The following is a 23,864-nucleotide window of genomic DNA, read 5'->3' as shown; positions in this document are numbered from 1 at the left end:
GGATAATGTGCAGTGTGATTGTTAAACCTTTTGCTAATAAACCAACTAGTTCTTAGTAGTAATATGTTGCTATGATTTCTTAAGCAAAGAACCCATGAAGCAAATACATTACATAAATGAAGGAGAAAAAATTGCAGGGATGTGGGGAAAGAGCAGGGGAGTGAGACTCACTGAATTGCTCTTCGAGAGATCCAGCGCAGGCTCAATGGGCCAACTGGCCTCTTTCTCTGCTGTACTATCTATGATTCATGTGCAAAATTACCTGCATTGCATGACCGCCTGGCATCGGGACCACCTGCACTTCATTTAGCCAGTGCAAGGTCGAGGTCTCTACCCGACATTAACCATCCATTAACGCGCCCTGAGGCTCCTTTAGGTCGGCAGCGAGATGGAGCTAACTACCAGCATGGAAACATAGAAAAATAGAAAATAGGTGTAGGAGTAGGCCATTTGGCCCTTCGAGCCTGCACCGTTATTCAATAAGATCATGGCTGATCATTCCTTCAGTACCCCTTTCCTGCTTTCTCTCCATACCCCTTGATCCCCTTAACCGTAAGAGCCATATCTAACTCCTTCTTGAATATATCCAGTGAACTGGCATCAACAACTCTCTGCGGCAGGGAATTCCACAGGTTAACAACTCTCTGAGTGAAGAAGTTTCTCCTCATCTCAGTCCTAAATGGCCTACCCAAGAGGAGGGTATGGATGTTTAGTAATATGAGTTCATGCAATTTATAAATTTGAAAGTGGTCAATCTTCATTGTAAGAGACTAGAAAACTCATGTCATTACAATGTACAACATTGCATGGACAACACTGCAGGAGGTATCATGCTCCTACTGTGCTATGTGGGAACTCAGGGATAGACGACTACATGTGCGGGAAGTGTATCCTTCTGCAGCTCCTGACAGACCGCATTGTGGCACTGGAGCTGCGGGTGGATTTAATCTGGAGCATTCGCGATGCTGAGGATGCCATGAATAGCATGTTTTTTGAGTTGGTCTTCCCAAAGGTTACACAGACAGATAGGGAATAGGAGACAAACAGGAAGAGCAGTTTAAGAAAGATAGTGCAGGGGTCCCCTGCGGTCATCCCCTTCCAAAACAGATACACTGCTTTGGGTACTGCTGGGGGGGATATCTCATCATGGGAGGGCAGCAGCAGCCAAGTCCATGGCACCGTGGGTGGCTCTGCTGCACAGGAGGGCAGGAAAAAGAGAGGGAGAGCTATAGTGGTAGGGGATTCTATTGTAAGGGGAAAAGATAGACGTTTCTGCGGCCACAATCGAGACTAAAGGATGTTATATTGCCTCCCTGGTGCAACGGTCAAGGATGTCTCGGAGTGGTTGCAGAACATTTTGGAGGGGGAGGGTGAACAGCCTGTTGTCGTCGTGCATATCGGTACCAACGATATAGGTAAAAAACGGGATGAGGTCCTATAAGGTGAATTTAGGGAGCTAGGAGTTAAATTTAAAAGTAGGACCTCAAAAGTAGTAATCTCAGGATTGCTACCAGTGCCACGTGCTGGTCAGAGTAGGAATTGCAGGATAGCTCAGATGAATACGTGGCTTGAGGACTGGTGCAGAATGGAGGGATTCAAATTTCTGCGACATTGGAACCGGTTCTGGGGAAGGTGGGACCAGTACAAACCGGACGGTCTGCACCTGGGCAGGACCGGAACCAATGTCCTAGGAGGATTGTTTGCTACTGCTGTTGGGGAGGGGTTAAACTAATATGGCAAGGGAATGGGAAACTATGCAGAGAGACAGAGGAAAGTAGAATGGGGCAGAAGCAAAAGATAGAAAGAAGAAAAGTAAAAGTGGAGGGCAGAGATACCCAAGGCAAAAATCAAGAAGGGCCACATTACAGCAAAATTCTAAAGGGACAAAGTGTGTTAAAAAGACAAGCCTGAAGGCTCTGTGCCTCAATGCGGGGAGTACTCGTAATAAAGTGGACGAATTAACTGCACAGGCACCAATTAATGAATGATATAATGAGCATCACGGAGACATGGCTCCAGGGTGACTAAGGCTGGGAACTCAACATCCAGGGGTATTCAATATTCAGGAATGAGAGACAGAAAGGAAAAGGAGGTGGGGTAGCATTGCTGGTTAAAGAGGAAATTAACGCAATAGTAAGGAAGGACATTAGCTTGGAGGATGTGGAATCTGTATGGGTGGAGCTGCGGAATACCAAAGGGCAGAAAACGCTGGTGGGAGTTGTGTACAGACCGCCAAACAGTAGTAGTGAGGTTGGGGACAGCATCAAACAAGAAATTAGGGATGCGTGCAATAAAGGTACAGCAGTTATCATGGGCAACTTTAATTTACATATAGATTAGGCTAACCAAACTGGTAGCAATACAGTGGAGGAGGATTTCCTGGAGTGTATTAGGGATGGTTTTCTAGACCAATATGTCGAGGAACCAACTAGAGCACTGGCCATCCTAGACTGGGTGATGTGTAATGAGAAAGGGCTAATTAGCAATCTTGTTGTGCGAGGCCCCTTGGGGAAGAGTGACCATAATATGGTAGGATTCTTTATTAAGATGGGGAATGACACAATTAATTCAGAGACTAGGTTCCTGAACTTAAGGAAAGGTAACTTCGATCGTATGATACGTGAATTGGCTAGAATAGACTGTCAAGTGATAGTTAAAAGGTTGACGGTGGATAGGCAATGGCAAACATTTAAAGATCACATGGATGAACTTCAACAATTGTACATCCCTGTCTGGAGTAAAAATAAAACGGGGAAGGTGGCTCAACCGTGGCTAACAAGGAATATTAAGGATAGTGTTAAATCCAAGGAAGAAGCATATAAATTGGCCAGAAAAAGTAGGAAACCTGAGGATTGGGAGAAATTTTGTAATACAGCAGAGGAGGACAAAGGGTTTAATTAGGAGGGGGGAAATAGAGTATGAGAGGAAGCTTGCTGGGAACATAAAAACTGACTGCAAAAGCTTCTATAGATATGTGAAGAGAAAAAGATTAGTGAAGACAAACATAGGTCCCTTGCAGTCAGATTCAGATGAATTTATAATGAGGAACAAAGAAATGGCAGACCAATTGAATAAATACTTTGGTCCTGTCTTCACGAAGGAAGACACAAATAACGTTCTGGAAATACTAGGGGAACGAGGGTCTAGTGAGAAGGAGGAACTGAAGGAAATCCTTAATAGGCAGGAAATTGTGTTCGGAAAATTGATGGGATTGAAGGCCAATAAATCCCTGGGCCCTGATAGTCTGCATCCCGGAGTACTTAAGGAAGTGGCCCTAGAAATAGTGGAGGCATTGGTGATCATTTTCCAACAGTCTATCGACTCTGGATCAGTTCCTATGGACTGGAGGGTAGCTAATGTAACACCACTTTTTAAAAAGGGAGGGAGAGAGAAAACAGGTAATTATAGACCAGTTAGCCTGACCTCAGTAGTGGGGAAAATGTTGGAATCAATTATTAAAGGTGAAGTAGCAGCGCATTTGGAAAGCAGTGACAGGATCGGTCCAAGTCAGCATGGATTTATGAAAGGGAAATCATGTTTGACAAATCATCTGGAATTTTTTGAGGATGTAACTAATAGAATGGACAAGGGAGAACCAGTGGATGTGGTTTATTTGGACTTTCAAAAGGCTTTTGACAAGGTTCCACACAAGAGATTGGTGTGCAAAATTAAAGCACATGGTATTGGGGATAATGTACGGATGTGGATTGAGAACTGGTTGGCAGACAGGAAGCAGAGAGTTGGGATCAACAGGTCCTTTTCAGAATGGCAGGAAGTGACTAGTGGGGTGCTGCAGGGCTCAGTGCTGGGACCCCAGCTATTTACAATGTACATTAATGATTTAGACAAAGGCATTGAGTGTAATATCTCCAAGTTTGCAGATGACACTAAGCTGGGTGGTGGTGTGAGCTATGAGGAGGACGCTAAGAGGCTTCAGGATGACTTGGACAGGTTAGGTGAGTGGGCAAATGCATGGCAGATGCAGTATAATGTGGATAAATGTGAGGGTATCCACTTTGGGGGCAAAAACACAAAGGCAGAATATTATCTGAATGGTGGCAGATTAGGAAAAGGGGAGCTGCAACGAGACCTGGGTGTCATGGTTCATCAGTCACTGAAAGCTGGCATGCAGGTACAGCAGGCGGTGAAGACAACAAATGGTATGTTGTCATTCGTAGCTTGTGGATTTGAGTACAAGAGCAGGGAGGTCTTACTGCAATTGTACAGGGCCTTCGTGAGTCCTCACCTGGAATATTGTGTTCAGTTTTGGTCTCCTAATCTGAGGAAGGACGTTCTTGCTATTGAGGGAGTGCAGCAAAGGTTCACCAGACTGATTCCAAGGATGGCAGGACTGACATATGAGGAGAGACTGGAACAAATGGGCCTGTATTCACTGGAGTTTAGAAGGATGAGAGGGAATCTCATAGAAACATATAAAATTCTGACGGGACTGGACAGGTTAGATGCAGGAAGAATGTCCCCGATGTTGGGCAAGTCCAGAACCAGAGGACACAGTCTAAGGATAAGGGGTAAGCCATTTAGGACTGAGATGAGGAGAAACTTCTTCACTCAGAGAGTTATTAACCTGTGGAATTCCCTACCACAGAGAGTTGTTGATGCCAGTTCATTGGCTATATTCAAGAGGGAGTTAGATATGGCCCTTACTGCTAAAGGGATCAAGGGGTATGTCGAGAAAGCAGGAAAGGAGTACTGAGGTGATGATCAGCCATGATCTTATTGAATGGTGGTGCAGGCTCGAAGGGCCGAATGGTCTACTCCTGCACCTATTTTCTATGTTTCTATGTTACTATCGAATTGATCAGAATAACAGACGCAGTAATTGTTGGTTAGCTGCGCGGTGATTTCTACGAAATTAATTATTCCACTCCTTTTATCCAGAGCACTGCAGGGGTGTAACAAGCCTGTGAGTCTTTGATTAAACTCCTTGGGGATGATTTTGATTTTGAGCAATCGTGTAAAAGGACTGATAGCAAACCGGCAGCTCTTTTGATATCCCTTCTGACTTTTATTTCCATTGAAGTCTTGTCCCTTGATCCCCCTTGTCACAGAATCCGGCTTACTTATTCATGCTGAGGGCGGTATCCAAAGTGGTTCATTAAAATTAATTAGGCCCAACCACACAAGATTGTTTCCATTACATTATAAAACCAGTGAAACTACCCAATCAAATATGGGGCTAGAATTTCCACTTCACATCGCTGGCCTAGTGCCCATATATCATCCAAAACAGCCTTTCATCGCCCATTTTGACTGAAAAGTGGAAAGTTAGGCTGGAACATCGCCAAAAAATTCTCCCCCCAACTTTTGTCTCACATCACCGAGGTGATCGCTGAGATGATCACCCGCACATCGACCAGCCCAACTTTCAGCATATCACCGGCACATCGCCGGGCTGATCGCTTGCCAAGAACATCGCTAGAGAATAGTTGTTTTTCCCGGGCCTTCCTCACAGAGCTGGGCACTACGGAGGCCATTTTGAATGTTGGAGGAAGGGAGGAGGCTGCTAAAAAACTCGAGCTTATAAATTGTGAGTTATTTAAGGGTCTTTTACAGATCCACTCACATTTATACTTATATTTAATAATTATACTAATATTAGCTTTTATTTTAGTAGATTAGGCATTTTGTTACTAAAAAGTACGTTTATAGCAAGTAATAATAATATTAGTGATAGTGATGGGGTCTATGGCTTCTCTGCCATTACTTGTAACTGCTCACACGCTGGTGTCTGAAAGGATTAATCGAAGAGGTGGCAGAGTAATGCGGAGGCAGAGGAGGTGAACGACACCCAACGAAGGTACAGGGAAAAGCAATCTTACCTCAACTTGTCTGAAAACGTGTGTCTGAGAAGGCTGCGCTTCCGGAAGGAGATCATCAATGAGATATGCCAGCTCATCAAGGGTGATCTGCAGCTTACCAGCACCATCAGGACCGCACTGCCCGTTGAGGTAAAGGTTACTACGGCACTATCCTTCTACGCATCTCAATCCTTTTAGGCTTCAGCTGGCGACATCTGTGGTATCTCTCAGCACGCCACACACTGCTCCATTCGACAGGTGACTGAAGCCGTTTATGCTCACATGATGGACTTTATAAGCTTCCCTATGACCAGGAAGGCACAAACCGGGAGGGTTTTGGGTTTCTTGAGAATAGCAAACTTCCCCAAGGTGCAGGGAGCAATAGACTGCACACACATCGCCCTGAAAGCTCCTTTACAGAACCCGGAGGTATTTCATAACAGAAAGGGATTCCACGCCCTGAATGTGCAGCTCATTGTCAACCACAACCAAATAATCATGGCAGTAAATTTCTAGGCAGCATCCATGATGTGCACATCTGCGTGAGAGTGCTATCCCTGACCTGTTTGTCAATCAGCCAGGAGGTCACGGTTGGATGCTAGGGGATAAAGGATATGGCCTTGCCAGTTGGCTCATGACCCCCCCTGCGTAATGCCCTGACGGAAGCCGAGAAGTGTTACAACGAAAGCTGCATAGATACACACAACATCGTCGAAAAGACAATTAGAGTGCTCAAGCAGCACTTCAGATGCTTGGACCACTGTGGTGGCAGCCGACAGTACCACCCTGACCAGGTCGCTGAGTTTATTGTGGTGTGTTGCACGTTGCATAACCTAGCTATAAGGAGAGGACAACAAATGCCAGAAGGAGTGGAGGCAGAAGAGGCAGACGAGGAGGAGCAGGAGGAGGAGGAGGCTGGTGAGGACCTCAGGGAGGACAATCAACCTGGCGATAAATCCATGGTCCTACACCTCCCCAGAAGACTGGAGAAACCCCGTGGGAGTTACGCGGCTGCAAAGCTGTTGCACCAGCAGCTCAAAAATGAATGCTTTGCATGAACTTACATTGGGGACAGTCACAGTTACAGTTACAGTTAGACAACAATTGCATTTGCGTTGAGTTGCATTTTAGCCTTGCCTGCTCTGCCCTTGCCATTGTTGTACAATAGTTGCATTAATCTTTAGCTTAACTTAACTTTTGTTATTATAAGACAATGCACAACAGTTGTTAAATTCAATTAAAAAATTTATTAATGTAACAAGAATTTTAATTTTTAACAACCCCCCCCCAACCACCCCCCCATCCCCCCCCCCCCAACTATAAACCAACAGTAACAATAAGATGAAAAGAACACAACAATAACAACAAAAGTAATAACAATAAAAATATCAACAAAAACACCCCCCCTCCCTACCTGCAGCCATTTTTCCCTCCAGATCTTTTCCGCCGCCCCCCCCCCACCCGTGTCCTAACCCCGCCCACCCGTTTTGGTCCCCGGAGACGAGACGAGTCTGGCATGCAGCAGGCAATGGAAAAACTTCCTGCCATGGTGGGGGTGATGGTGGCACGATCGGCTGTTGGGGGAGTGTTGGAGGGGAAGACAAAGTGGGGGGATTGTCTTCCGAGTAAGAAGGAAGTTCTTCCTCCCGACTCGCTTGAGTGCTTGGGCTGATATTCCTCCAACCGAGCACAACACTTTGGGGGACAGCGGCGTGCGCAGCCAACAGCACATGCCACAAGGCATTGGTGGCAATGGTCTGTTCACAAAACTCTGCAAGTGTTTGCTACCTCCGTATGCTCAGCAACCATCTGTGAAAGCCGAGTGTGAACTTGTGAAAAGCCTGGAGATGCTCGCAACTTATCGCGACCGTCTCCTGGCACAGGGAGGTCAAACCTCCAACCAATCGTCCGTGGGAGGTGAATGCAGACCTCGCTGACCCGACCTCTATGGGGTCGGCGTGCACACTATAATGCGCCTTGGCATTGCCGGCTGCATGCCGCTTGGTCCTGGTGCCTCTTCTGTCTCAATAGAGACGTCCATGGTGGCCGCAGGTTCATCCCCCTCTTTGAGGTCCATAAGTCGTTCCTCCTCCTCCTCCTCTTGTTCTGTGGTGGCAGATATTTCTTCCTCCTCCTCCTGTTCCTCATCCTCAGGTGCGACCTCCACTGTCGTCTCTGATTGACCTTCAAAGCACATTTGACCTTATTACTGAACTTATATAATGTATACCCTTATGTTCTAATAAGAACATAAGAACATAAGAAATAGTAGCAGGGGAAGGCCCCCCGAGCCTGCTCCACCATTTAATACGATCATGGCTGATCCGATCATGGACTCAGATCCACTTCCCTTACCGAGAGACGTTATTAATACATCATGTGGATTTCCACTGCCACCGGAGGGGGCACTGTCACCTGCAACCAGAGACAACCAGGTCGGTCAGTGGTTGCAGTTGAGCAGTGCCCCCTCCGGTGCGCCTCTGCTCGCTGCGGTTGTTAGATATCTTCTTCTGCAAACGAGAAAAGTGCGTGGCATAAGCTAATTGACTAGGTAGTATCATGGAAACACAACAGTTTCAAATGTTACATGCAAATAGGATCAACAATTGATGCACAGTTGTAACAAAGCTCAGCATGTTTAGGAGCTACTGCTTGACATATACATCTCTCTATACTACGGCAGCCAGAGAGACTTCAAAAGGGCACAGGTTCAAAGCCCTGTCCAGACACTAGCAGGGAATATATATATATATATATATATGTGTGTGTATGCATGTATGTATGCATATTTGCATTTATGTATGTATGTATGTAAATAATTTACAACAATTAATTAAATCAATACAATATAAAATCTGTACTTACTCTTGCTGATGCTATCAGGCTGTTCCAGCATTTGCGGCACTGGTCAGGCCCCCTTGCCTCGTGGGACGCCGAGGAGACGACGTCTGCGATCTGGTCCCAAATTTTACGGTAGGCCCAGGGTGGAAGTTTCCTACTGCCACCCCAGAATAATTAGGCCCACCTGGAGTGCACTTCCTGGATGAGGGTCTCATTCGCCTCATCGGAGAAAGGCTTTGCCCTCTTCCGATCCCCCTCCACGTTGTCCGATGATGTTTATTCTATTTTTTATCTGTCACTCTCTATATATATAAACTGCTTTTACATATTTATATATCCAATCTGTCACTCTCTATTCTCTATTTTTTTTCTCTGCTTTCCTCTTCTCCTTTCTTTCTCTCTCTCCCCCTCAGCAACGGCCTTCTGTGCATGTGTGGATGACCCCTGACCTCCCGAAACACAGGAAAAGCTGTCCATCAAAAACAAAAAAAAATTGCATGCGCAGAAGGCCGTTGCTCGGGAAGCTTTTGCCTTCCACATCGCTGGCCGTTCGCTGGGCCCACGTAACATCGCTGACCTTGCGCTTCACTCATTTCACTATGCTGGCCTATCGCCAAGTGGAAAATCACGATCCAAAAAATGGGTGATGTTCCAGCAATCAGTAAAACTGACACATCGACCATCGCGATAGCCAGCAAAGTGGAAAGTCTAGCCTCTAGTATATGTGCATATCCGAAACGATAGTTATAAACTTGTTTCTAGAACACTGAGAGCCTTTCTGTGCTTCATAGAATCATAGAAATTTACAACATGGAAGGAGGCCATTTGGTCCATCGTGTCCATGCCGGCCGACCAAGAGCTATCCAGCTTAATCCTACTTTCCAGCTCTTGGTCCGTAACCCTGTGGGTTACATTTCAAGTGCCTATCCAAGTACTTTTTCAATGCTATGAGGGTTTCTGCCTCTACCAGCATTTCAGGCAGTTCCAGATCCACACCTGGATGAAAAATATTCTTCTCAAATTCCCTCCAAACCTCCTACCATTTACTTTAAATCTATGCCCCCTGGTTGTTGACCCCGCTGCTAAGAGGAATAGGTCCTTCCTATCCACACTATCTAGGCCCCTCATAATTTTATACACTTCAATCAGGTCTCCGCTCAGCCTCCTCTGTTACAAAGAAAACAAACCCTGCCAATCCAATCTTTCCTCATAGTTCAAATTCTCCAGTCCAGGCAACATCCTTGTAAATCTATTCTGTACCCTCTCGAGTGAAATCACATCTTTCCTGTAATGTGGTGACCAGAACTGCATGCAGTGCTCCAACTGTGGCCTAACGAGTGTTTTATATAGTTCAAGCATAACCCCCCCTGCTCTTATATTCTATGCATCGGCAATAAAGACAAGTATCCCATATGCCTTCTTAACCACCTTATCTACCTGTCCTGCTACCTTCAGGGATCTGTGGACATGCACTCCACGGTCCCTCTGTTCCTCTGCACTTCTCAGTGTTCTACCATTTAATGTGTATTCTCTTGTCTTGTGAGCCCTCCCCAAATACATTACCTCACACTTCTCCAGATCGAATCCCATTTGCCACTTTTCTGCCCACCTGACCGGTCCATTGATATCTTCCTGCAGTCTACAGATTTCTTCTTCATTATCAACCACACGGCCTTAATTCCAAATTCCTAATGTCCCCCACATTACAACAGTGGATACACTTCAAAAGTACTTCATTGGCGGTAAAGCGCTTCGTGACACCCTGAGGTTGTGAAAGGCGCTATAGAAATGCAAGATCTTTCTATGCGTATATGTTAATAGCAACCTGACACTTATGTCTTCAACCCATGTAGCTTACAGCTGTTCTCTTTGCAGTTATTACTCCTCGCCTCTACAGCACCTGTTCCTTCCAGTCCTTCGTGAGAGAGTATTTTTCTTCTTTATTCCTAATGATCTTGCATGCCTTCGATAACCGACCAGTACTAGAACCAACTTCAATCCGGCTGTCTCCCTTGGTTATATCTTTTCACGCAGCTCTCAGCGCTCTGCGTACAGCCTGAGTGTCCTTCGATTGAATTTGATTGGAGGAGAAATTCCCGTTATGCTCAGTTGTCCGTTGGCTGGGTGTAAGAGTAGATCAGGAGTGCTGCTCTCTAGCCTTACCTCCCAGGAGGATACAGTGTGGCAGAACACGAGAGAAATAGCAGAAATAAATTTAGCCTTCAAGTCTGAAGCAGAGGGGAACATGCTGTAATTTAATTATTACAGACGATAAGTGATACATTTCAGCCAATAGCAAATTTTCATTGCTCTCTCCCTGCTTTCATGTATCGGAGAGTCTTTGAAGCTTTCAAGAATATCGGTGACCAGCACAAGCAGTTGCATCTCAAATGTCAAGCAGCAAATTTCTCCATGCGCCCGCCCCCCTGCTTAAAATGCAACGCAACCAGGCTTTGCTGAATACATTCGTGGCTGACTTATTGGAGGGAGTTTTCAGGTGGGAGATTGTAGACATGGTTTTATTAGGTGTGATATAAAATATATGGTGGAGGATGTTACATTTGTTTTATTGGATTCATTAGAATGGCAATAAGGCGAAGCGCAGTTGGAGAGAGCCCCTCGGCACGTTACTGCTGGTCTCCTGTGGGATGACCATTTAAATTGAGGAATAAAACAGCTGTGAAAAGGAAAAAATCATTACCCGCCACCTGGTGCACAGAGGGGAACGTGTCTCTATAATTTCCAGCTCCCTCAGATTGGTTAAAAGCTCCTGCATTCAATGTGCAGCAAGGCTGGTAATTTAATCCATTGAAAGGCTCATTCTTCAAGTATCCAGAGGAAGAGGAGAAAAGAAAAAAAAATAAAGCGGGGAGAATTAATCTTGATCATTTTAATTCAATTATGTCAGTGGCGATGAAGCTTTTGGGGCCTACCGCACGGCACGCCATTCCCCAGGCCTCAGGCCACCTGGGATTTTCTGCGGGAAATTACTTTTTTTTCCCCCCGCACAAATGGAAGGAAAGGCACAGCTATATTTCATTCTGTAATATCAGAACGTTGAAGATGGCCGGGAGGTTGTGAAGGTGATTTATCATTCTGAAGCGCGGTGATACAATAAATTGTAGGCTTCAGCCGCTGGAGGCTGACCTCCGTTTTACAACCTATTAAAAGGCCTTAACCTGCCACAAAAAACGTCTGCTGACTAAAGTGCAGCCTAATTTAGTGCGAGTCGGAATTTTTAAAACGCCGTTGATTGATAGCGCAGATGGTATTTTTAATATTTAATAGAGCTACATCTATTTTGGCGGACAAGTGGAAATATCCCAAGGAAATGAATTTAGTGTCAGCTAGTGGTTAGCACTCTCACCTCTGAGGCAGAGGGTTGTGGGTTCAAATCCCACTCCAGGGAACTGAGCACATAAATCTAGGCTGACACTCCCAGCGCAGTGCTGAGGGAACACTGTCAGAGGTGCTGTCTTTCTGCTGAGACGTTAAACCAAGGTCCTGTCAGTTCTCTCAGGTGGACGTAGAAGATCCCATGGCACAATTTCGAAGGAGAGCAGGGGAGTCTTCCCCAGTGTTCTGGGCAATATTTATCCCTCAATCAACATATCAAAAGCAGATTATCTGGTCAATATCACATTGCTGTTTGTGGGAGCTTGCTGTGTGCAAATGGGCTGCCGCGTTTCCCACATTACAACAGTAACTACACTTGAAATGTACTTCATTGGCTGTAAAGCGCTTTGACAAAGTAACCTTTCTGATGCGTCCTCAAGCTGCTACAATGTTGCAATAAAAGCAACAAAATCAGATCGCAAGGAAGAATATACTTGCATTGGAGGCAGTTCAGAGAAAGTTCACTCGGTTGATTCCTGAGATGAAGGTGTTGACTTATGGAGATGTTGAGCAGGTTGGGCCTGTACTCATTGGAGTTTAGAAGAATGAGAGGTGATCTTATTGAAACATATAAGATTCTGAGTGGGCTCGACAAAGTAGATGCAGAGAGGATGTTTCCCGTCTTGGGGGAATCTAGAACTCGGGGGCATAGTTTCAGACGTCCATTTAGAACTGAGACGAGGAGGAATTTCTTCTCTCAGAGGGTCGTAAATCTGTAGAATTCTCTGCCCCAGAGAGTTGTGGAGGCTGGGTCATTGAATATATTTAAGGTGGCGATAGACAGATTCTTGAGCGATAAGGGAGTTAAGGGTTATGGGGAGCGGGCGGGGAAGTGGAGCTGAGGCCAAGATCAGATCAGCCATGATCTTATTAAATGGCAGAGCAGGCTCGAGGGGCCAAGTGGCCGACTCCTGCTCCTATTTCTTATGTTCTTGTAATTAAACATTATTGCGGAGGCTGTCGTTACATTTCATGTAAAATAGATGCATTGATTATTTTTATTTTTCCCCATGATTTATTCATTTTTTTTATCTTCTGATCCGTAATGTTCAGCAGCAGACGCAAGACTTGCTCCCAGCCATCTGCCATTGAACGGTTAGGAGATGGGCACAAGCAGCTCAGGGGACTCTAGCTCTGACTCTCCCTCCGTCTCCATTCTCCACTTGCTTCTGCGCTGGGTGCCGTCTCTCTGCATCGCTTTCGAGAGGAAATTAGACCCCCTCTGGACTGGGGGCACAGATCACATCATAGGGAAGGAAAGTGTCTTTATAGGTAACACTTGGTCTATGTGATCTCCTGAACTGGTTTTGATCACCTGAGGGGAGGAATTTTCCAAGGTAGTTTTTCGTTAGTTGGACCTGGGATTTTCTTGTTTCTTTTCTGCCTCTCCCAGGAAATTGCAGGGTAGAACTTGCCCTCCTGGAAACGGGGGGCACCTACCCTTTTTGAAGTGCTCTGGCCGCTGCAATGGATGCAGCAACCTCTCCGGCAAAATTCACCTCCTGGGAGTTTTTTTCCCAGCGGGGCGGAAGTGGATCATCATGGGGGAGGAAGTGGGAGTGGAGAGGAGTGGCTGTCACTAGCGGGACAGCAGTGAGAGGTGGGCCGGAGTGTCCACAGCTGTCAGTCATCAGTGCTGCACTGATGACATCATTGCGCTGGCGTGTCACAGCGTCTCTCCCCTTCAGTTAAAGGGGAAAGCCACTGCGAACTCTGCATTCATTTTAGTTAGGTCCACTGGGCCACCAGAGAGGGTTTCGGCCAGGCCAGCACCTGTTGGCAGCCCGGCCAAACCCGGGGGCATAATTGTCGGGCCAACCTGGCAGTCGGCCGACAAAACAAAATAACATGGCAGCTGTGGCAGTGCACCCTTCCCTTTAAGGGTGGCCGTGCCACCATTTCACACAGAGTGCAAAACTGTCGGGAGCACCGGCCAATGGCGGCGCCTCTCCCACGGGATATTTTCGGGTAAGGGGCCATTTCCCATGGGGCAATTTTGCGAGGGGGTCCCCGCCGGATGGTAAAGGGTCGGCGCATGTATGCCACGGTGGGAAAACGGGCGGAGCGGTCCCGGACACCGCTCCACTCCCGAGGTAGGGCAATTTCTAAAATAGCAGTCCCTCCGTGGAGAGTTAGACGCCATTCCGCACCGCCCTGTGGCCGCCGCTTTCCAGCGGCCAGAGGCCTTATCAGGAGGGGCAATTTTGGCTCCTACATGGCTGTGAGAGGAGAGAGGGGTGAGGAGAGGAGAGGTAGGGAGAGGTTGAGAGGAAGAAGTGTATATTCATGACGTTCCAGCCATCATAATATGAGGCAGGCTTGATGGACATGATGCTCTTTTCCTGCTTGTCAATTTTGTATGTTCTCCTCCCAGTTTTTTTGAATTCATTCCTGGGATGTGGGCATTGTTGGCCAGCATTTATTGCCCATCCCTAATTGCCCTTGAAAAGGTGGTGGTGGTGAGCCGCCTTCTTGAACTGCTGCAGTCCGTGTGGTGAAGGTGCACCCACAGGGCTGTTACAGTGGAGTTCCAGGATTTTGACCCAGCGACGATGAAGGAACGATGCTATATTTCCAAGTCAGGATGGTGTGTGACTTGGAGAGGACCTTGCAGGTGGTGGTGCTCCCGTGCGCCTGCTACGCTTGTCCTTCTAGACGATAGAAGTCTCTCTCCCTCATGTCCCTATCTAGCTTTTCCTTACATGCATCCAATGCTATCCCCCTGTGGTAGCGAGCCCCACATTCTCACCACTTACTGGGTAAGGCACTTTCTCCTGAATTCCCGATTGGAAAACAGACGGCGAACCAGGAAAGATTTGTAAAGGGGGCCAAAAGCTTGGTCAGACGTGTGTTTTTTGAGGAGGCTATTAAAAGGAAAGAGAGAAGCATAGAGATCCAGGGAGAGAATTCCAGACAGTTGGATCCAGCCAGATGAGGGGTGGAGGAGCACCAGAGATTGCAATCAGACAATCATGGACCTGGAGGATTTAGGCTGGGATCAGGCCAAGGTGAGATTTAAAGAGAAGTCAAGCATTTTGAACTTACGCCAATGCAGGTCAGCGAGGGATCAATGAATTGGCCTCAGTGGAGGACAGGATACCTGCAGCATTGTTGGACAAATTGGAGTTTATGGAGGATGCAGAGTGAAGAATAATGTTAGAGGCAAAGTTTTCAGTATAAAGGACTCTCTCGCTCAGTCACGGTATGGGGAGGAAGGGACGGGAGAGCCATTTATTTGGCATTGTGTTACATTACCTAGAATTGCATCTATTTATGTAAACGTCTTCCATCTAGTAAGCGTTTGACATACTTCAACATGTGAAAAGTATACGAGAAAAGCAATTATGTTGGTTTTCTTCTGACCTGGGGCTAGAAATGTACTTGCCTTACCAAAAATTAACTTCTAATTGGCCTCAGGAGTCACAGCAGTGAGATGTTCTGGCATCCTCCGACATCAACATTGAAGCCAGCTTAAGCACAACTCCATCTTAACAACGCAACGGCCCGGATATTGTGTAGATAATAACGGTGAGGCTAACAGCATTTACCGTTATCATAGAATCATAGGGCCCGAACTTAGTGGCCTTACCGCCCGCTGCCGCCGAGCTTTTTCGGCGGTCTCCCCTCGGTGGCATTTTCATGGAGGTCTGCTGCCGGCGGGAGGGGAGGACCGCTGGGAACGGCCCGCTGGCGAGCAAGTCGCGTAAGTGACCTCCCGCCTGCCGAGCTGTCATATTGGTGGGGGCAGGAGTCGGCGGCAGCAGTGGGAAGGACTGCTGCGTGAAGGCAGGTCTAACCCCAACAGTAAGTACGAAGACCTGCAAAAAAAGGTTCGTGAATTGCTTTTATTTATTTTTGTTTCAGCGATTTATGAGCATTGGGTGTTCCAGTGTTTTTTTTTTGTTTTGTGAAAAATTTTTATTTTTAAGTGTTCCCCCCTTCCTGGGCCCGACTCAATCCTCGGCAGCACTTTGGCGCCGATCGCATTTGCTGCCGAGATTGAGAGCTCCCGCCCGCTGCCGCCCAGATTGGCAGCATTAAGTCTTTATTTTGCTGCCAGGTGGTACTGCCACCTCTTTTAGAGGAATCTTACTGCCAAATTACCGTGCGGTCTGTCGACAGTCCTTTGGGCGGTCCTTGGCTTTCACCAAGTTCGGGCCCTTAGAAATTTATGGCACAGAATGAGGCCATTCGGCCTATCATGTCCGCGCCTGCCGAAAGAGCTATCCAGCCTAATCTCACTTTCCAGCTCTAAGTCCATCGCCCTGAAGGTTACAGCACTTCTACTGCATATCCAAGTACTTTTTAAATGTGATGAGGATTTCTGCCTCCACCACCCTTTCAGGCAGTGAGTTCCAGACCCCCACTACCCTCTGGGTGAAGAAATGTTCTCCTCAACTCCCCTCTAAACCTCCTACCACTTACTTTAAATCAATGACCCCTGGTTATTGATCTCTCTGCTCAGGGAAATAGGTCCTTTGTATCCACTCTACCTAGGCCCCTCATAATTTCATACACTTCAATTTCATCTCCCCTCAGTCTCCTCTGTTCCAAAGAAAACAACCCCAGCTTATCCAATCTTTTCTTAGAACTATAATTCTCCAGTCCAGTCAACATCCTCGTACATGTTCTCTGTACCCTCTCTAGTGCAATCACATATTTCTTGTAATGTGGTGACCAGTACTCCAGATATTATGGAGTATATTGGATAGCAACTTATGGTGTCAGCATAGGTGCAGTTAAAGGTGGAAATCAGGAAGTTGCTGTCAGAGATACGCCGTTCCTCCACAGGGTGCAACCATCCTCACTGATAGACTCGGCACTGAAATCAATGCAATGGCGTGAAGTTGGGGTCCTTGCCCACCAGTTCCCCACTAAAGACACCAGAAAAAGTGAGGGCTGATACATTCAGGAGTAAGTGAATTTTTAACAAAGTAATAATTGATAATTACTATTATGCAGCCTCTTTGGCCCCATAAATTTAATTTTACAAGTTTAATTTTTAGAAGTTAATAAGTGTTAGGGAGAATTAAGAAAGAAAATGTATTACTGTCTGTCTCTTTTATCTCTCTCCCCGAATTTTTATTTTGTTCTCTGTACATTATTTAAATCTAATTTATGTTTCCTGTTTTATACTTCCTGGTTTAGACTCTGCATGCCTCAGTGAGGATTCTTCAATCTGATTGGTTGAAGAGCCTTGCTGTTTTTTGTTCTGCTCAGATGCCACAGTTACCCTGTAGAGAGCACCTTGCTGGATCAGTCACCGGATTAGAGCAAGTCTCCTCTTAAAAGCCCACAAAAACTTTATGGGCGTCTCAGCGAGGTGAACAACAAGCGTCGTTCCTTCACTGCTGACCGTAAAATCCAGGCCAATAATACCTTGTGCATCACATAGTATAACAATCCTGTTGTTATAAAGCACATTATCATCATATTGATCGGGAACAACAACACAGGAGACCTGCTAATAATTATTTTTAAATAGGATTGATTGAATCAATAAGAAAATCAGCTTTATCCAGAGAACGTTTATATATAAGCATTAGATTGAATCAGCGCATTTTCTATCTATAATATATGGCTGTCGCTTCCTGTTCCCATTAACCTTATTCCGATGTCACAATTTTTATATCAATATCTATCAGGCGAAAACATTTTATAACGAGAAAACTCAATATTTTTACCAGTTCACGTTTTTGATGGAACAATGGAATTATTTAAGCTGCTGCTGAAAATGTATTCGTCAGCCAGTTTCTTGCACAGTGCCTGAAATCTCTAATGACCAAAATAAGGTTTTACGCAGTAACAAATGATAATAACATGATTAAGTGTGCCCGCTGAATTGCCTGTTGTCTCACTTAATGCCTTCCTTAATGTTTTTATATTCAAGACTTCAGCCTTTCTGAAAAGGCCTGGGCTTCAACTGGAAACTTTCTGCCCAGGACCACTGGGCACTGTTTCCTCCGACTGATGTGCGTTCTCAGCATCAGCATCATCATTGGCAGTCCCTCGGAATCGAGGAAGACTTTCTTCCACCCCCAAAGTGAGTTCTCTGGTGGCTGAACAGTCCAATACGAGAGCCACAGACCCTGTCACAGGTGGGACAGACATTCGTCGAGGGAAGGGGTGGTTGGAGCTGGTTTGCCGCATGCTCCTTCCACTGTCTGCGCTTGACCTCTTCACGCTCTTTGCGTTGAGACTCGAAGAACTCAACGCCCTCCCGGATGCACTTTCTCCACTTCGGGCAGTCTTTGGCCAGGGTCTCCCAGGCGTCAGTGGTGATGTCGCACTTTACCAGGGAGGCATTGAGGGTGTCCTTGTAACGCTTCTGCTGCCCACCTTTGGCTCGTTTACCATGACGGAGGTCCGAATAAAGCATTTGCTTAGGGAGTCTCGTATCTGGCATGCCTAGCGAAGCTGATTGAGTGCGGTCAGTGCTTCTATACTGGGGATGTTAGCCTGGATGAGGACACTGGTGTTGGTGTGCCTGTCCTCCCAGAGGATCCGCAGGATCTTGTGGAGACATCGTTGGTGATATCAACAAGCTCCCCGCTGGAGTGGAACTAAACTACAGAACCAGTGGGAAGCTGTTTAACCTACGCCGCCTCCAGGCTAGGTCCAAGATCACCCCAACCTCTCAGCATCTGTTATTGTTTGAAGAATGCTCCCAGCCTGTGAGGATTGCTTTGCCTTTTTTCAAATTTACTTTATATTTATATATAGAAAGACTTGGATTTATATAGCACCTTTCATGACCACTGGACGTCTCTAAGCACTTTACAGCCAATGAAGTACGTTTGGAGTGTAGTCACTGTTGCAATGTGGGAAATGCGGCAGCCAATTTGCGCACAAGCAAGCTCTCACAAACAGCACTGCGATAATGACCACATGACCGTTATGTTGATTGAGGGATAAATATTGGCCCAGGGCACTGGGGATAACTCCCCTGCTCTTCTTCCAAATAGTGCCATGGGATCTTTTGCGTCCACTTGAAAGAGCAGACGGGACCTCGGTTTAACGTCTCATCTGAAAGACGGCACCTCCGACAGTGCAGCATTCCCTCAGCACTGCACTGGAGTGTCAGCCTAGATTTTTTGGTACTCAAGTCTCTGGAGTGGGACTTGAACCCACAACCTTCTGACTTTGAAATAAACTGAAGATCGAATTCTTCGAGCTTTACATCAAATAAGTCTCTCACCTAGAATATTAATAGCTACTCCATTACTGTTACAAAAAGACTCTCTGCACTAGCAATTCTTGTTACATCCTACACCACGCCCCAAATCCTGTATTAAAGAACTTTCAAACCATTCATCCAACTTCTACATCAATATTACATTGCCAATGCAGACTCAGAAGCTGCCCTGAAACCAAACTGCAGGTAGAAGTGACAAATGCTGTAAAGGAGATTAACTTAATTCCCAAAACAATAATTGCCGTGAATTAATTTCTCATGCAGATGTCAACCCACAGTGATTTTCTTAAAAGGTTTACTAAACTCTACTACTCTATTATAAGCATATAAGAAATCGGAGCAGGACTAGGCCACATTCCTTCCTGCGCCCACCCCCCCCCCCCCCCCGCCTCCTCGAGCCTGCTCCGCCATTCAATAAGATCATGGTTGATCTTCGACCTCAACTCCACCTTCCTGCACTATCCCCATATCCCTTGATTCCCTTAGTGCAGAAAAAATAAATTGAATATACTCAATGACTGAGCATCCACAGCCCTCTGGGGTAGAGAATTCAAAAGATTCACAATCCTTTGAGTGAAGAAATGTCTCCTCATCTGAGTCCTGAAGTCAAGAGGAATCAGGGAGAAAACTATCCACTGGCTGGAGTCATACCTAACACAAAGGATGATGGTTATGGTGGTCGGAGGTCAATCATTCCAGCCCCAGGACTTTGCTGCAGGAGTTACTCAGGGCAGTGTCCTAGGCCCAACCATCTTCAGCTGTTTCATCAATGGCATTCCCTCCACCATAAGGTCAGAAGTGGGGATGTTCACTGATGACTGCACTGTTCAATGCCAATTGCAACTCCTCAGATAATGAAGCAGTCCATGCCAGCATGCAGCAAGACCTGGATGACATTCAGGCTTGGACTGATAAGTGGTAAGTAACATTGGCGCCACACAAGTGCCAGGCAATGACTACTTCCAACAAGTGAGAGTCTAACCAGTGACCAGAAACTTAACCGGATCAGCCATATAAATACTGTGGCAACAAGAGAAGGTCAGAGGCTGGGTATTTTGTGGCACCTCCTGACTCCCAAAGCCTTTGCACCATTTACAAGGCACAAGTAAGGAGTGTGAGTGGCAGAACCAACCAAGGAGCAGGTTATCTTAGGTCTGGTACTGTGTAATGAGACAGGATTAATAACCGATCTCCTAATAAAGGATCCTCTAGGAATGAGTGACTATAACATGGTGGAATTTCAAATTCAGTTGGAGGGTGAGAAAATTAGATTTCAAATCAGTGTCCTAAGCTTAAGTAAAGGAGATGACAAAGGTATGAAGGCAGAGTTGGCTAAAGTGGACTGGGAGAATAGACTAAACTATGGGACGGTTGATGAGCAATGGTACACATTTAAGGAGATATTTCATAACTCGCAACAAAAATATATCCCAATGAGAAGGAAAGACTGTAAGAGAAGGGATAACCATCCGTGGCTAACTAGTATAGTATTAGGCAGTCCCTCGTATCGAGGATGATCTAAGGAAATAAGGGATGGTATCAAATTGAAAACAAGGGCATATAATGTGGCCAAGACTAGTGGGAGGCCAGAGGATTGGGAAACTTTTAAAAGCCAGAAAAGAATGACTAAAAATATAATAAAGAGAGGGAAGATAGATTATGAAAGTAAACTAGCACGAAATATAAAAACAGATAGTAAGAGTTTCTACAGGTACATAAAAAGGAAAAGAGTGGCTAAAGTAAATGTTGGTCCCCTGGAGGATGAGACTGGAGAATTAATAATGGGGAACAGGGAAATGGCAGAGATGTTGGACCTGATGGCTTACATCCTAGGGTCTTAAAAGAAGTGGCTGCAGAGATAATGGATGCATTGGTTGTAATCTACCAAAATTGCCTGGATTCTGGGCGGTCCCAGCGGATTGGAAAACCACAAATGTAACACCCCAATTTAAAAAAGGAGGCAAACAGAAAGCAGGAAACTATAGACCAGTTAGCATAACATCTGTCATTGGGTAAATGCTGGAGTCCATTATTAAGGAAGCAGTAGCAGGACATTTGGATAAGCATAATTCAATGAAGCAGAGTCAGCATGGTTTTATGAAAGGGAAATCATGTTTGACAAATCTTGCTGGAGTTCTTTGAGGATGTAACGAACAGAGTGGATAAGGGGGAACCAGTGGATGTGGTGTGTTTGGATTTCCAGAAAACATTCGTTAAGGTGCCACATAAAAGGTTACTGCACAAAATAAAGGTTCATGGGGTTGGGGGTAATATATTAGCATGGATAGAGGATTCGCTAACTAACAGAAAGCAGAATCGGAATAAATGGGTCATTTTCCAGTTGGCAAACAATAACTAGTAACAGTGTTAATGTTTCAGGTCGATGACCCTTCGTCAGAACTGAACAGATTCTTAACAAGCACTGAATGGGGGAGGGGAAGAAAGAACAAACGGGAAGCTTTGTGATAGGTTGGAAGTCAAGAGACAATGCTTTTCTAACTCCTGGCATTAGCATTTGAATTTGGGGCATCATCCCTTTTGTCTCTCCTAGCTCTCTTGTCTTCCAACCTATCACAAACCTTCCCTTTTGTTCCTTCTTCCCCTCCCCATTTCAGTGAGGAGGGGAAGAAGGAACATTCTCCAGATCTGACGAAGGGTCATCGATCCGAAATGTAACTCTGCTTTCTCTCCACAGATGCTGCCTGACATGCTGAGATTTCCAGCATTTTCTGCTTTTATTCCAGATTCCAGCATCAGCAGTATTTTGCTTTTGAACTCGTAACAGTAACTGTGGGGTGCCATAGGGATCAGTGCTGGGCCCTCAACTTAGAATAAGGGGTCGCCCATTTAAAACCTAGATGAGAAGAAAGTTATCCTCTCAGAGGGTTGTAAATCTATGGAATTATCTGCCCAGAGCGCTGTGGCGACTGGGTCATTGAATATATTTAAGGTGGAGATGGACAAATTTTTGCAAGATAAGGGAGTCATCATCATCATAGGCAGTCCCTCAAAATCGAGGAAGGCTTGCTTCCACTCTAAAAATGAGTTATTAGGTGACTGAACAGTCCAATACTGGAATTACAATCTCTGTCATACGTGTGACAAACAGTCGTTGAAGGAAAGGGTGGGTGGGGAGCCTGGTTTGCCGCACGCTCCTTCTGCTGCCTGCACTTGCTTTCTGCATGCTCTCAGCGACAAGACTCGAGGTGCTCAGCGCCCTCCCGGATGATCTTCCTCCACTTAGGGCGGTCTTTGGCCAGGAACTCCAAAGTGTCGGTGGTGATGTTGCATTTTATCAAAGAAGCTTTGATGGTGTCCTTGAAAAGAGTTATGGGGAGCGGGTAGGGAAGTAGAGCTGAGTGCATGATCAGAACAGCCATGATCTAATTAAATGCCGGAGCAGGCTCAAGGGGCCGAATGATCTACTCCTGCTCCTATTTCTTATGTTCTTATGTTCTTCTTATGTAATGGAATACTCTTCACTTGCCTGGATAACTGCAGCTCTAACAACACTCAAGAAGATCGACACCATCCGGGACAAAGCAGCCCGCTTGATTGGCACCCATCCATCACCTTAAACATTCACTCCCTCCACTATTGGTGTACCATGGCTGCAGTGTGCACCATCTACAAGATGCACTACAGCAACTCGCTAAGGCTTCTTTGGCAGCACCTCCCAAACCCGCGATCTCTACCGCCTAGAGACAGCGGGTGCATGGGAGCACCTCCAAGTTCCCCACCAAGTCACACACCATCCTGACTTGGAAATATATTGCCATTCCTTCATCGTTGCTGGGTCAAAATCCTGGAACTACCTCCGTAACAGCACTGGGGGAGTACCCTCACCACACGGACTGCAGCGGTTCAAGAAGGTGACTCATCACCACCACCTTCTCAAGGGCAATAAATGCTGGCCTTGCCAGCGACATTCACATCCCATGAACTATACATTTTTTTAAATGGCCATTCCCTTATCCTGAGACTATGACCCCGAGTTCTGGATTCTCCATAAAAACATAGACACATAGAAAATAGGTGCAGGAGTAGACCATTCGGCCCTTCGAACCTGCACCGCCATTCAATGAGTTCATGGCTGAACATGCAACTTCAGTACCCCATTCCTGCTTTCTCGCCATACCCCTTGATCCCCCTAGTAATAAGGACTACATCTAACTCCTTTTTGAATATATTTAGTGAATTGGCCTCAACAACTTCCTGTGGTAGAGAATTCCACAGGTTCACCACTCTCTGGGTGAAGAAGTTTCTCCTCATCTCGGTCCTAAATGGCTTACCCCTTATCCTGAGACTGTCACCCCTGGTTCTGGATTTCCCCAACATTGGGAGCATTCTTCCTGCATCTAACCTGTCTAAACCCGTCAGAATTTTAAACGTTTCTATGAGATTCCCTCTCATTCTTCTGAACTCCAGTGAATACAAGCCCAGTTGATCAAGTCTTTCTTGATATATCAGTCCCAGGGTAAACGGCCTTTCTGCATCTACCTTGTCGAGCCCTCTGAGAATTTCATACATTTCAATGAGGTCACCTCTCATTCTTCTAAACAGAGAATATAGGCACTTGCTACTCAATCTCTCCTCACAGGAATCAATCTATT

The 23,864-nt window shown here is 45.9% G+C and overlaps 1 long non-coding RNA gene across 1 annotated transcript in view; it reads right to left on the bottom strand.

The window, feature by feature from the left end:
• Positions 1 to 23,864, bottom strand: part of LOC139279477 (uncharacterized) — a 152,971-nt gene that overhangs the window by 72,503 nt on the left and 56,604 nt on the right. The gene's annotated exons all lie outside the window — the stretch shown is intronic.

This window comes from Pristiophorus japonicus, chromosome 14 (genome assembly GCF_044704955.1).
Source record: "Pristiophorus japonicus isolate sPriJap1 chromosome 14, sPriJap1.hap1, whole genome shotgun sequence".
NCBI lineage: Eukaryota > Metazoa > Chordata > Chondrichthyes > Pristiophoridae > Pristiophorus > Pristiophorus japonicus.
This window is presented reverse-complemented; position numbering and strand designations above follow the sequence as displayed.